We start from the raw sequence: 12,141 nt of genomic DNA, 5'->3' as shown, positions 1-12,141 counted from the left end.
CACCTCATTTACCCAATTACAGTGTTAAGACATTTGTGTTCTACACCTGATAGATCCAACTTGTACTTGCAATATGCTCCATAGGTGTGGTCCCCCTATTAACCCTGCCTCTATCAACCCACCTCCCCCTCCTCCTCCCCCTCCACTTCCCTCCTCCTGGGCTATAGTTGTGATTCATCTTCATATGAAAGTGTGAGTGACTATAAATTGGTTTCATAGTAGTACTGAGTACATTGGATATATATTTTTTTCCATTCAACACCCCCCCACACACACACACAGTTTAACATGTTACTTTTGCTGTTAGAGAAAGTCTTAGGTAAATTTTATGTATCTCATCCACTACATACTTTCAAAAAGTAGAACTTTTTTTTTTTGAGAAAAAGTCTAAGTCACCCTCGGTCAAGTGCCATGATGTCATGGCTCACAGCAACCTCAAACTTTTGGGCTCAAGTGATCCTCAGCCTCCTGAGTACAGGCACCTGCCACAATGCCCGACTATTTTTAGAGATGGAATCTTGCATTTACTCAGGCTGGTCTAGAACTCCTGAGCTCAAGCAATCCACCAGCCTCACCTCACAGAGTGCTAGGATTACAGGCGTGAGCCACCAGGCCCGGCAGGTAAAATCAAACTTTTCACTGACAGTCAACATCAGACAACCACCTGGAAGTGCATCCTATTTAGACTCCTAATATTCCCCTTAATCCCACCCTCCTTGAATTCTGAACAAAATGAAAGATTACTAATAGAGGAAATGTTTCTCATTGTTATTTCTACAACCACCAGGCTTGGTGCCCATTTTCTGTATTCTCTGACTTACATCCTAAATTTCTTTACAGAATACTTCTTCCTCCCTGATCTAATAGACACCTGGTTAATTCACCTGCTGAGAAACTAAGTCATCCCAGGTGGAGCTATTCATTTCATTACACCAGGGGATAGGGTGAGGGTGGGGAGGCCGCAAGGAGGGAGATGATATTCTCAGTTCCCACTGCCACTCAAGGACCATCACTTCTCTCTCATGCAAAATCCTTCCTCTGCACACACATCTCAGCACCGTGTTCTAATTATTGAGGATGCTGGAATCTGGCTCGCTGTTCTCCTTTTGACAGATCCAAGCATCCTTTTGAACAATGTCAGCATCTTTGTAGAAAACCCATCACCTTACCCCAGCACACTTTACCAACGCCCTAGTCTGCAAGTATTATCAAGCCTCAGGTATGAAGAAAAGAATTAGCCTTCACTTGAGTCCGTATGAGAATCAATCTGTCTCTTTCTGTCCATTGAGCTTCCATGTCCTTTAATCCTGTAATTACCACCTCAGCCTTCCCACATTAATCCAGCCCATCACTGCTTCCCATTACCATGTTCAGTCATCTTATCCTGACATTCACTGACCTTCCCAATGAGTCCTGACCCTTTGTCTCAATTTTTATTACCTGCACAGGATTATAATTAATGCAACAATTCTCCAAATATGCCTACCTTTCCAGACCCGAAATATTTCTCATGGTCTCTCTCTATCTTTACAAACCTCTCCCTTCTCAAAAAGAAAAGAAAAGAAAAGAAAAATCCCTTTCTTTAAAATCCAAATTACAAGGTACTTCATGACCTTTCCATTTGAAAATGCCAATGTCCTTCTCTGAACTTCTACAGAATTGTGTCCAGCCATCTGAAAGCATTTAATTCGTTCTCTGGGGTTAACTGTGTATTTGTCTAAGTTTGATTAACTACCTGAAAGGAGGTGCCACCTTACTGGCTTAGTAAAAAAGGGTATTGGGTCGGTGTCTGGCTCTAATTAGCTCTTTCTAACTTCGCACTTCACTTCTCTGAACTACAGTGTATAGTACACATTTGCAATACAAGGATATCAGTTAAAATGGTGTTTTGCCTTCTGCGTGCATTCTGTAAAATCATCAGAACAACTCACTGGGTCTTCTCTATGTTTATTTTTCCCACATCACTCTCTATGCCAGTGGTTCTCAACCTTCCTAATGCCGCGACCCTTTCATACAGTTCCTGTGGGCTGCAAACCACAGGCTGAGAACCACTCTATGCAGTAGCCTAATAATAGTAAATATTCAGTATTTAGGAGGTGAGTCCTTTACTTAATTCTTCTGAACAGAGCACAATAACTTGTAAAGAGTTTTTAATCCATCTGTGGCACCCGTTCTTCAGTCAGCTGCCTCTTTCATCACATTTTCTAAGTCCTCGCCGCTGAGGCTGATCTTACAGGCCACAGCTCTGGCCTATGGCAAATGCTAAAACCAGTGGAAAAAGCATGACCCTCCAGGTGTGGAAAAACAGATTTTTAAGTCTTAGTGACAAGTTATACAATGTTACAGTGACACGATTGCTTTAAAAATACTATGCGAGACTTTTCATCCATATCTCATCATGATGCTTCTCCTAATGTCCTAAATATTTCTCTAATAAAATTATGTAACCAGGCCCCATCACATGGTCCATCTTGCTTGAACCTCATACCAAGTCAGGGGTTATAACGTCTTCATTTGGCATAATTACATAGATGTTTCTTCATTCTTTTTAAATATCCAAGTTTTTATTATGAAGATGTTTAAAATATGGAATGGTTAAAAAAGCAGCACAATATACTATACACGGATTTGAAAACGTAATTTGTTGCTGAACCATGTGAAAGTAACTGCAAACTTGGTGACATTGTACACTTAAATATTTTAGCCCATCTCTTAAAAGGAGGAACATTCTTCCATATAACCACAACGCCACTGTCATACTGAAGAATTCTTAATAATTTTGTAATATCATCTGACATGATCCGTATCAAAACATTGTTTCCAAATTTCCCTAATAAGTTGGTGTTTTCCTAACACCATTCTCTTACAATCAGGTTCCCATTACATTCAGTCATTATATCTCTTAAAACTATCCTCTCACTTTTTTTTTAATAAGTTAACATTTTTGAATGTAGTTTGTCTTATAAAACCGCTCACATCTGGATTTTTCTCACTTTCTCAGATGTTAAGTACGTGGTTATGGGTACTATCATTCTTGAAAGATAATTTTTGCAGCTACACAATTCTAGGTACGTATAATTTTACTTTGAAAACATAATTTCAATGTTTTCTTGTTTCCCTTTCAGCTACTGAGATGTCTGATGAGTCAGTCTCTCTCTTCTCTCTCTCCTGCTCTCTCCTTTCTTTTCATAATTGATTCAGAACTTCCTGATTTTAATATCTCTTTTCCTTTGGTGTTCTGTGACTAGTTTTGTCTAGTTCTGGAGTGATTATTAGTTATTCAACTCCAATTTGAACTTTACTTAACAAATGCAAACACTGTAACCTAATCATTTCTACCCCATATTAATCTGAAATTTTAAAAAATAGGTGTCTCTTTAAATGGTGATAGCTTATAAACATTGCAATTTACAACTTAGAAGCCTGTATCTTTTTGGATGTATAGATTGATGAACATTTAAAATTAGGGGTTTTTTTTATAAATAATTCAGAATTTTAGGACTCTCCGTGAAGGGGTATATGTCAACAAATACTTAATTTTCAGTGTAGCCCAAATATATCTGTGCTTAGAGGATAATTTTTTTAACAGTTAAATAATAGTAAATTTGATAAATGCCATCCCTCCCTCCCATGGGTAGCATACGAATGATTTTATAGTTATCAAAGAGATTAATATCATTTGTCTTTGTCCTGAAGATGAAGGCTTGCTGATAAGTGAGTTACTACAAATGGCATAGTTTTATTTAAAAAATGGAAACAAACTTCTAATTCAGCCTCAGGACTTTGATTTTATTGTGCACTGTCATCTAATATTTGTAAGTAGACTTCATTTTAGCTCTATCTTGAGAGTTCAGAATGCAAGTGTAACAATAAAATTCCTTGGAGACGGAAGACAGCTCTTGAAAATTCCTTTAGAGAATTGTTTAAAGAACAATTTTGCTTACTGTGATAAATAAAATAAAACAATATTGCGATCAAAGCAGGAGTGAAATGAAGTGCTCTGTATTAAATACAGAACAGATAAAAAATTAAGTTATAAGCAATTCAAAACAAGAATGTACCTCATTTATAATTAGCTTGCCTTATTTAATGCAGTATTTAATTCTTCCTTTAAATATAATTTTATAGAAACTGAATTGATTGAATTTTTATTTTAATAAACACATAGATACAGTGTAGCCCTCTGTTATAATAACTGACAAGAGTGTCTAGTATTGAAATGTCTTTTAAATTAATATGGACTAAATTTTTGGTTAGATCTGGAATAGGATTCAGCATTTGAAACTTATAATTTTCTAAATGATGTTGCAGAGAAAAATTGTACTCAAGTTCAAAGTAAAATTTTAAGAGCCATTTCCATTGTTATATGCCCAAGTTCAGAAGTACACGTGTGAGAGGGGCAGCTTCCATCACCACCCATTCCTTTTCCTCCCTTGTCAATTTCCCAGAAAGGCAAGTTTAAAAGAATGTGTACCACAGAATAGAATTAAACTTGCAAATAACACAGCAGTTCAACGGTTTGATTTGTTTCAGAATAAATCAGTTGATTTCACTTTTATGAATCATTTCCAGACTTTGGAAATGTAAATTTGGGGTTAATCAGTGATACCTGTGTTTGGTTATCAAGCCAAACCTCTCTCCTCTGCTCAGGACCTCTGCTCAAGAAATGAGATTAGCAGCACTTCTGTGACGTAGTCAGGGAATCATTTGTCTTTGGTGCTGATCTAGTCATATTATCACTGTACCATGTGGATTCTGGCAGTTTAATTCAAAGGTATGAGCCTAGTGGTTTGAATAGAAAAGTACTACTATTTGCATCTGGAGAGTGAAGGAGGATAATTCCACTCCAGATGCCCCCTTTTCAGTCCACTGTACTTCCCAACAGACATCAGGCCTCCCACGCTCTTCATAAAACTGACCGCACCCCTTCTTGGTTTGACCACTTTTTGGAACATTCTTTAGCCTTGTAGGAGATTTGAGGGGGCACAAAAGAAATCTAGCCCTCTTTAATATCACCACTCTACCAGGAGAAAGTTTGGGGCTATAACAGGCGGGTAATGTTACCAATTAAAAATACACAGATAGTTACACCTTAGAGAATTCTAGCATGATATGCTTCTCTTTTTAATTCTATAATATATTCTTTTTAAACAATTTAAAATATGAAGCAAGAATTTCCAGAAGATCTCTTACAGCCCAAGAACATATCATTCATTCCCATAAAAATGTGCTGGGAGTCTGATAAATGTCCCGCATCTCCTAACAGGAAACAAGAAAGACAAATTTCTTGCCCTTGGGAAGTTTAGATTCTCATAATACTTAATGAATGAGAACATGTATTTATAAAACTTGGAGCTATTCTTAAAACCACTAAACTCAGGAATTCTGTGGTGCCTATAACATTACACTAAATACTCAGCAAATACTTCTTTGATGATCCACTAACTCACCAATTAGCTAAAATCTCCTAGCTTGGGGATGAATAATAAAAACATTGGAATTGATCAGAACAACTTGGCTAAATGAGAATATACTAAGGATGGAGAACAAAAAGAAAGGTATTTACATTCGGAGTTTCTCACTAAGGAAGCCCTTTTACTGAAAGAACCATCCATTGCATGGTGCCTGATGGCCTGGCGTTGGAAATCCAGTGACTGGTGAATTGAGGCTCTTCCCAAACCAAGCCAAACAATTTCAGTTGGACTATTCACACAGGCGATCAAATTCAATCAAACGAGTGAAATGGTGCCTGAGAAAGTGTAACTGAATCTAGAAAAGGAAAAGATTCATGTAAAATGGCGACGATCAAAATGTTAAAATAAATCACCAAATTGGTGTTTCCAAGATGATACATGTGATCCTTTCAGTGCCTGCACGCCACAGAAAGCCTGAAAATAGATCATGTAGCTTTAGAAAGGACAGGGATTTGGTTGGTTGGTTGGTTGGTTGGATTTTGTTCATGTTTTCTTCAGAATATTGTTACACTTTATAAGACTACTCTGGTAGTCCTTTCATGGGTTTGGAAAAGACTGAGCCAGCTGCAGGAAGGGCTGTTTTAAAAAATGATCAAATTTAAAGAAATTGATTCTGTACATGGTTGAGAGAAAAATAAATTAATGTTAGTATTTTATGTAAGCCAATCTCTTAAAAATTTTAATAAAAAATTTATTTTCATTTAATAACACACCCCCATGGTCCAGTAGCAGTATAAAACACCAGCTATGAATTTTCAAGTTCATGTTAATTTAAAAGTTCATTCAAGGGCTTTTAAAGAGCAATAGAAATATTGTATTGAAAATGAATAAACTTAATAATAGTTATAGAGAAAGATATAAATATAATACATGAAAGCCCTTGCAGATTACTTTAGCCATTCAATTAGGGAAAAGGGAAATGCCTATTAGTCAGATAATTTTTTAAAGTCAGTATTACTATAACTCAGTATATTAAAGGCTTTTAGACGAAAGAATTAGTCATGGAATAACATTTTGTGCAATTAATGATATATTTAATTTTCTTATTTAGTCATATTGCTATCTTTACTCCTAATCAAAATATAATTTAGAGAATGTATTATTTCATCTCAAAATGAACAGCTGACTTGTAAGAAACACGAAAGTTAGGTTAATTACTGCCTTTCAAATTTAACAATATACTGTAACAGAAAATTAATGATGCTTACAGTGTTGGGCACAGTTCATAACCCACATTATAATGAAAATATACTATTATTAATGATACACATTCTACAGATATAATATAAGCCAACTGCTGGTCATTCATGTCTGTTCTATATCATTCTATAAAATTAAGCAAGATCCATTCTGTTTATCAATTTAGACTTCACAGAGAAAAATTTGCATTTAATATATTCATGTGTATATTGGATTATGTGAATTTAATCAACCAAAGCCATGACAAGTGGGTTTGACTGACAGATTCTCAAGATTCTAATCTGGTCGAGAATTCATTTTCTTTTCATCTTATCACAGACACATGAGCATCTTAAATTAGACTGAAGACGTTAGCATTTTAAGTAGTATCCGTTTCCTTCATGTGCACTCTGCCAACGTGTGATAAGTACTTGCGTGGTGTCCATGGAGAGAAGCTTCCATAACACGCCTTGACATTAAGTGTATGACATCTCCAGATCTGGAGTCTCAAAGTTCACGAAAGGCAAAGATGAAATTCTTCATTGTTTTCTGTAACAGAAAATCAGAACTCCTTAACCATATTATATCAACTGTAGAATTTCAGTTTCTCGAATAGAGTCACCTCTTTCTGTTCTGTAGTCCCACTGAATTCTGTAGTTATCTTTATACCAGCTAATTATTGGCTATAGGACTTCTCTGAACCCAGGACTACAATTACTAAAAAGATATAACACTGAGCTAAGATGAGAACAATTATTTTTTGAACCACAGACATAAAAATACTACAAGAGTGCCTAAGTAGTTTTGACTGTACGTGTGGAAAATAATTTTAGAAATATAGAATTAGTATGAAATATTTGCAGGAAATTTAATAAATATGAATATACATAATGTCTATATTAATGATGAATGTGAATGCAATTTTATTACTTTTGTGAAGTAATACCAACCAATTTCTTTGCGCAGCTATAATACAAGTAAAATACATCCATTGGTTCCAAGTTAGTTCCAAGTAAGTTTAGAAGATTTGAGTATTCACAAGATAAAGTAGCTCATTTTTAAACGCTTAAATAATACCTAGTTTGAAAGACTTCACAATAGCATTTCACTTATAATTCACTTTTAAGTGTCCGTATGCTAGAGATTAAAAGTGGCAAGTGTTTTCAAATCATTTCTAGAGAAAATCTCTCAGATATGATATATCTGAAATAAATTGCCCTAAAAGAATTCAAAAGAGCCAGATAGGGAAATTCCTTCCTGAGTGAAGAAATACAAGACTTTCGAATCGCTCATTCTGGCTTGGGCTGCCCTTTGAGAAAGAAATGTGTCAGAAAGACAGAGGAGCCACAGGGAAGGTGATAGTTCGGTAGTTCCTTCTCACTAGCTGGAAGGATAAATGAGAAAATGTGAAACTGGGGAATCTAAATTACATTGAATTCTCTGAATGATGAAACCTCTAATCCACCAGGAAGTGTAGACCTAAATGAATATTAGAATCAAGATTTGTACATGGCAGCAGAATAATTTTTTCAGAAATTATAAATGTTTTAGCATATTTTTATTATACTACAATTCTAAAAAATTTTTGTAAAGAATTTCAAAGGTTCCTTAGGATTATATCCACAATCATCAGTGTGCTATGAATGCCTATAGCCTTTTGATAATATATAAATATGCGTTTTTACATGAATGCTTTTTCATTCAATCATATGAACCATAAATGTGCCACATCAAGATATGTGAACTTATTTCATAGTTTTTTCACTCTTGTATTTCATTTAAGGAATGGACCATGATTGATTTTTAAAAAGCTTTTCGAAGGATGTTTTAATACAGTAAAATAAACAATCATGCAGCACACAAACTTCCTCTGGAATCTACATTGCAACACAATTTCTATAAGTCTCAGTGATTAGAATATACCAATTTCAGTAGAATATGTACAAAGTGTCAGGAACTTTTTCACATATTATCTCATAATCACAACAACTTTTGTTCATAGAAATCACAGGCAGAGGACAATATGTTTGAGAGAGGTTAAAAGATTCATTGAAGACTCATCACTAATGTATGGCATAACCAATATTCAAACCCAGATGGGTTTGAGTGAGTCCTTGCTCTCCCCATGTCAACAAACTTCAAGACAGGTACTTTCTCAAAGGTTGTGCTTTTTAATCAGATAGTTTGACTTTCAAATTAGCTTCCTAAAGCACAAACCCATTATTTTATTTTAATTTATTTTATTACTTTTTTTTTTGAGACAGATCTCACTGTGTCACTCTCCATAGAGTGCTATACTGTCACGGTTCACAGCAACCTCAAACTCTTGGGCTTAAGTGATTCTCTTGCCTCAGCCTCCCAAGCAGCTGGGACTACAGGTGCCCTCCACAACACCCCACTATTTTTTGGCTGTAGTTGTCATTGTCCTTTGGCAGGGCTGGGTTGGGTTTGAACCCGCCAGCTCCAGTGTATGTGGCTGGCACCCTAGCCACTGAGCTAAGGCACCGAGCCAATGTTATTTTTTTTAAATTGTGCTGTTTTGTTTTTCATTTAACATCCTTAATCTCATTGCTTTCATAATAAAGTCCCACTTCGAAACTTTCTACACAAAAAAGATTTTTTTTTCTTTTGAGTAAGACGTTTCCATCATCTCCTAACTCTGTCAGTGTGTTATGAGACTGGAAGCTTCATTCATTTATTTATTAAACAGTATTTATGAAACAATTATTATCTGCTCACTATATGGTGACCCCTAGCCTTATAAAAACAAATTGGACATCTCCGCATGTACTGGCTACCAGTGTAGTCGGTGGGAAAGCTATGTGGGTCAGGAACTGATACAAAATAAGATATAAGGCAATAATGGTAGTCCAGAGATAATCTGGTATTCTCGTGTAAAATATATATGAGCACAGGTATTATTCAGGCTTTCATGACAACATTAATGTGGAATTGAAAGATAAATAAATATTTTAAAGTAATTGGGATACTCCAAGGTGGGAGAACTGTTAGTCTAAAATATGCCATTTAATATCTGTCAGTTGATAACTACATGAAGAGATAAAATGTGGGCTTAACATAGAATCAGACGCCCTTGGTCTGTAGTGGGAGTCAGTGCGGTGAGTAAGTTTGTCAGCCCACAATGGACATCATGGCGAAAGCCAGATGACCGACCAGATTTCTCATTCACCTGAGTATTTTGCAATTGTCTAGTCACCGTCTCCACGCAGCTCCCGGCGACTTGGCTGTGAGAGCTGGGGTGTCACTCAGAGCATCTCCAGTGTCCGCACCTCTGTCTGTTCTAATGACCACACTCAGCAAGCCTCAGCTTTCGAAGGAGACTTCGCTAATTAGTGTAGTGGACATGGCATCTGGTCACTGGTTGGTGGGATGAACAGAAAGGACTCCTGAAGGGAAGGATGGAAAAATGAATTCTCCAGACCACGCAGAACAAAATGAAATTATGAGCACACAGCCCGAAGCCGTGAGAGGCTTGGTCACTTGCCATAGCTGCAGCTTTAACATTGCCTGGCACGAAGTCCTGGGCCCGAATAGAGATAATTGGAATTACACAATACTCAGCACTTCGGTTGGCATCAGTTTCATAACATAATAAAACTTACCATTTGTAAGCCTGTCTGCTTTTTCAAAAAAGACCAAGAACAATTTGATCTGTCCTGCTATAGCAGACACTGATGCAGGTGGTTTAAAAACAAAGCATTTAATCAGGCAGGGTTTTACTTAAACTACTTGATGATTCATCATCCAGCCTCTGCTTATTGTCAGTTGTGCCTCTCTGAGCTATTATTTATAGAATATTTAAAGGGCCTGGACTGCATGTGCCTCTGTCTCAAGTTCTATTGTACTAAAAATTATAGGTCCGATTGGTTTCAAATTCAGGGTAGCCTGTCAGGACGCCTGACTCATCTTCTGTTCACACGGATACTGTACAGTAGCTGTACAGGAAAGTATTGTTGTCACTATTAATTTATTAGTAATTCTGGAATAATCCTAGACTATAGTTTTGTCAAGTTTTGGACCCGTAAGATGTCTCTACTCCTACATCCCCTTATGTTTCCCCCCCACAGGGCATAAATAAATCAGTAGCTTAGTGAGTGCTCTGTAGATTCTGGACTCCAAAAATGGCTATTGCTATTCCATGCCACATTAGTCAGGATGCTGCAACACTTTCTCCATCGTGGAAACAGACCAATCTCTGCGGAAAGTAGACACTACACAGACGTCTTGTATCACCTTTTATATCCTGCAGGTTTTTGTTTGGTTTGGTTTTACTTGACTATGAACAAATCAGAATTGGTTTAAACAAAGAAAAGCTTGAACTTCAATGCTAAGTGCAGTCAGGTAAGTATTTAGTTTACTTTACCCCCACAAGCCTTCTGGAAGCAGAACAGTCGGCTTCCCTTATTACTGTACCTTGGCTTTTAGCCACGTAGTAGAGAGTCAATAAAAATTGCAAGTCAATGCGAAACTGAATGAGTCTAAGAGACAAGTCATATGGTGAGACCACTGTGAGGCTGGAGACAGTTTTTTGTTTTTGTTTTTTTTTTCCTTGAGACAGAGTCTCACTTTATAACCCTCAGTAGAGTGCTGTGGCATCACAGCTCACAGCAACCTCCAACTCTTGGGCTCAAGCAATTCTCTTGCCTCAACCTCCCGAGGAGCTGGGACTCCAGGTGCCCGCCACAACAACACCCAGCTGTTTTTAGAGACAATGTCTCGGTCTTGTTCAGGCTGGTCTCGAACCCATGAGCTCAGGGCAATTCACCTGAGCCTCCCAGAGTGCTAGGATTATAGGTGTGAGCTGCTGCCCCTGGCTTTGGAGAAAGTTTTTAAAAGTATATAGTAAAGTGAGAGTGGGACTGAATGAATGATACAAGAAAGGGATGAAAGGGCATGTGGGCATCCAACCTCAGAGTTCACCTCACCGTAAACAGTCCCTCCTCCTATGGTCCTCATTACATTTTAACTGTTAAAGCTCCTAGGGGCTACTGAGATGGAGTTAGGTCATCTTTTTATTTCCAGTATAGAGATGCAGTCTGCACTCCAGTTTCAAGGAACTGAAGTTCATTTAGGGATAGACTGTGCCTTACAGAATGCACAGTATTATCCCCACTCAATCCTAAAGGCTTTCCTGGTTTAAAGAGCGTCGAGGTGCTATCTTGAAAAGCCGTGCGAATTGGAATAATGCACAGAAGTGATGACTGAAAGAATGGAAGTACACAGTTAAACTTAAACACAAATTCTAATGAAATTCCGAGAACCAACCCTTTTATCTTATATAAAGATAAGAAAACACAAATATGACTTTGACCGAAGAGAGAGTTCTGAATTTTTTTACAAAATATTCAGGAAGGAAAGGCAGTGGGTCGTGGAGCAGGACAGTGAGGAGTAGGGAACACAGAAGAGGGAGGGAAACGGAGAAGACAGTGGATCCGATTTTCTGTTAGCACTAAGCTGCTTTGCTTTA

This window comes from Otolemur garnettii, unplaced genomic scaffold (genome assembly GCF_000181295.1).
Source record: "Otolemur garnettii isolate 467f Iridium unplaced genomic scaffold, OtoGar3 scaffold00007, whole genome shotgun sequence".
NCBI lineage: Eukaryota > Metazoa > Chordata > Mammalia > Primates > Galagidae > Otolemur > Otolemur garnettii.
The sequence above is the reverse complement of the archived record's forward strand: the minus strand, read 5'-3'. Positions refer to the sequence as shown.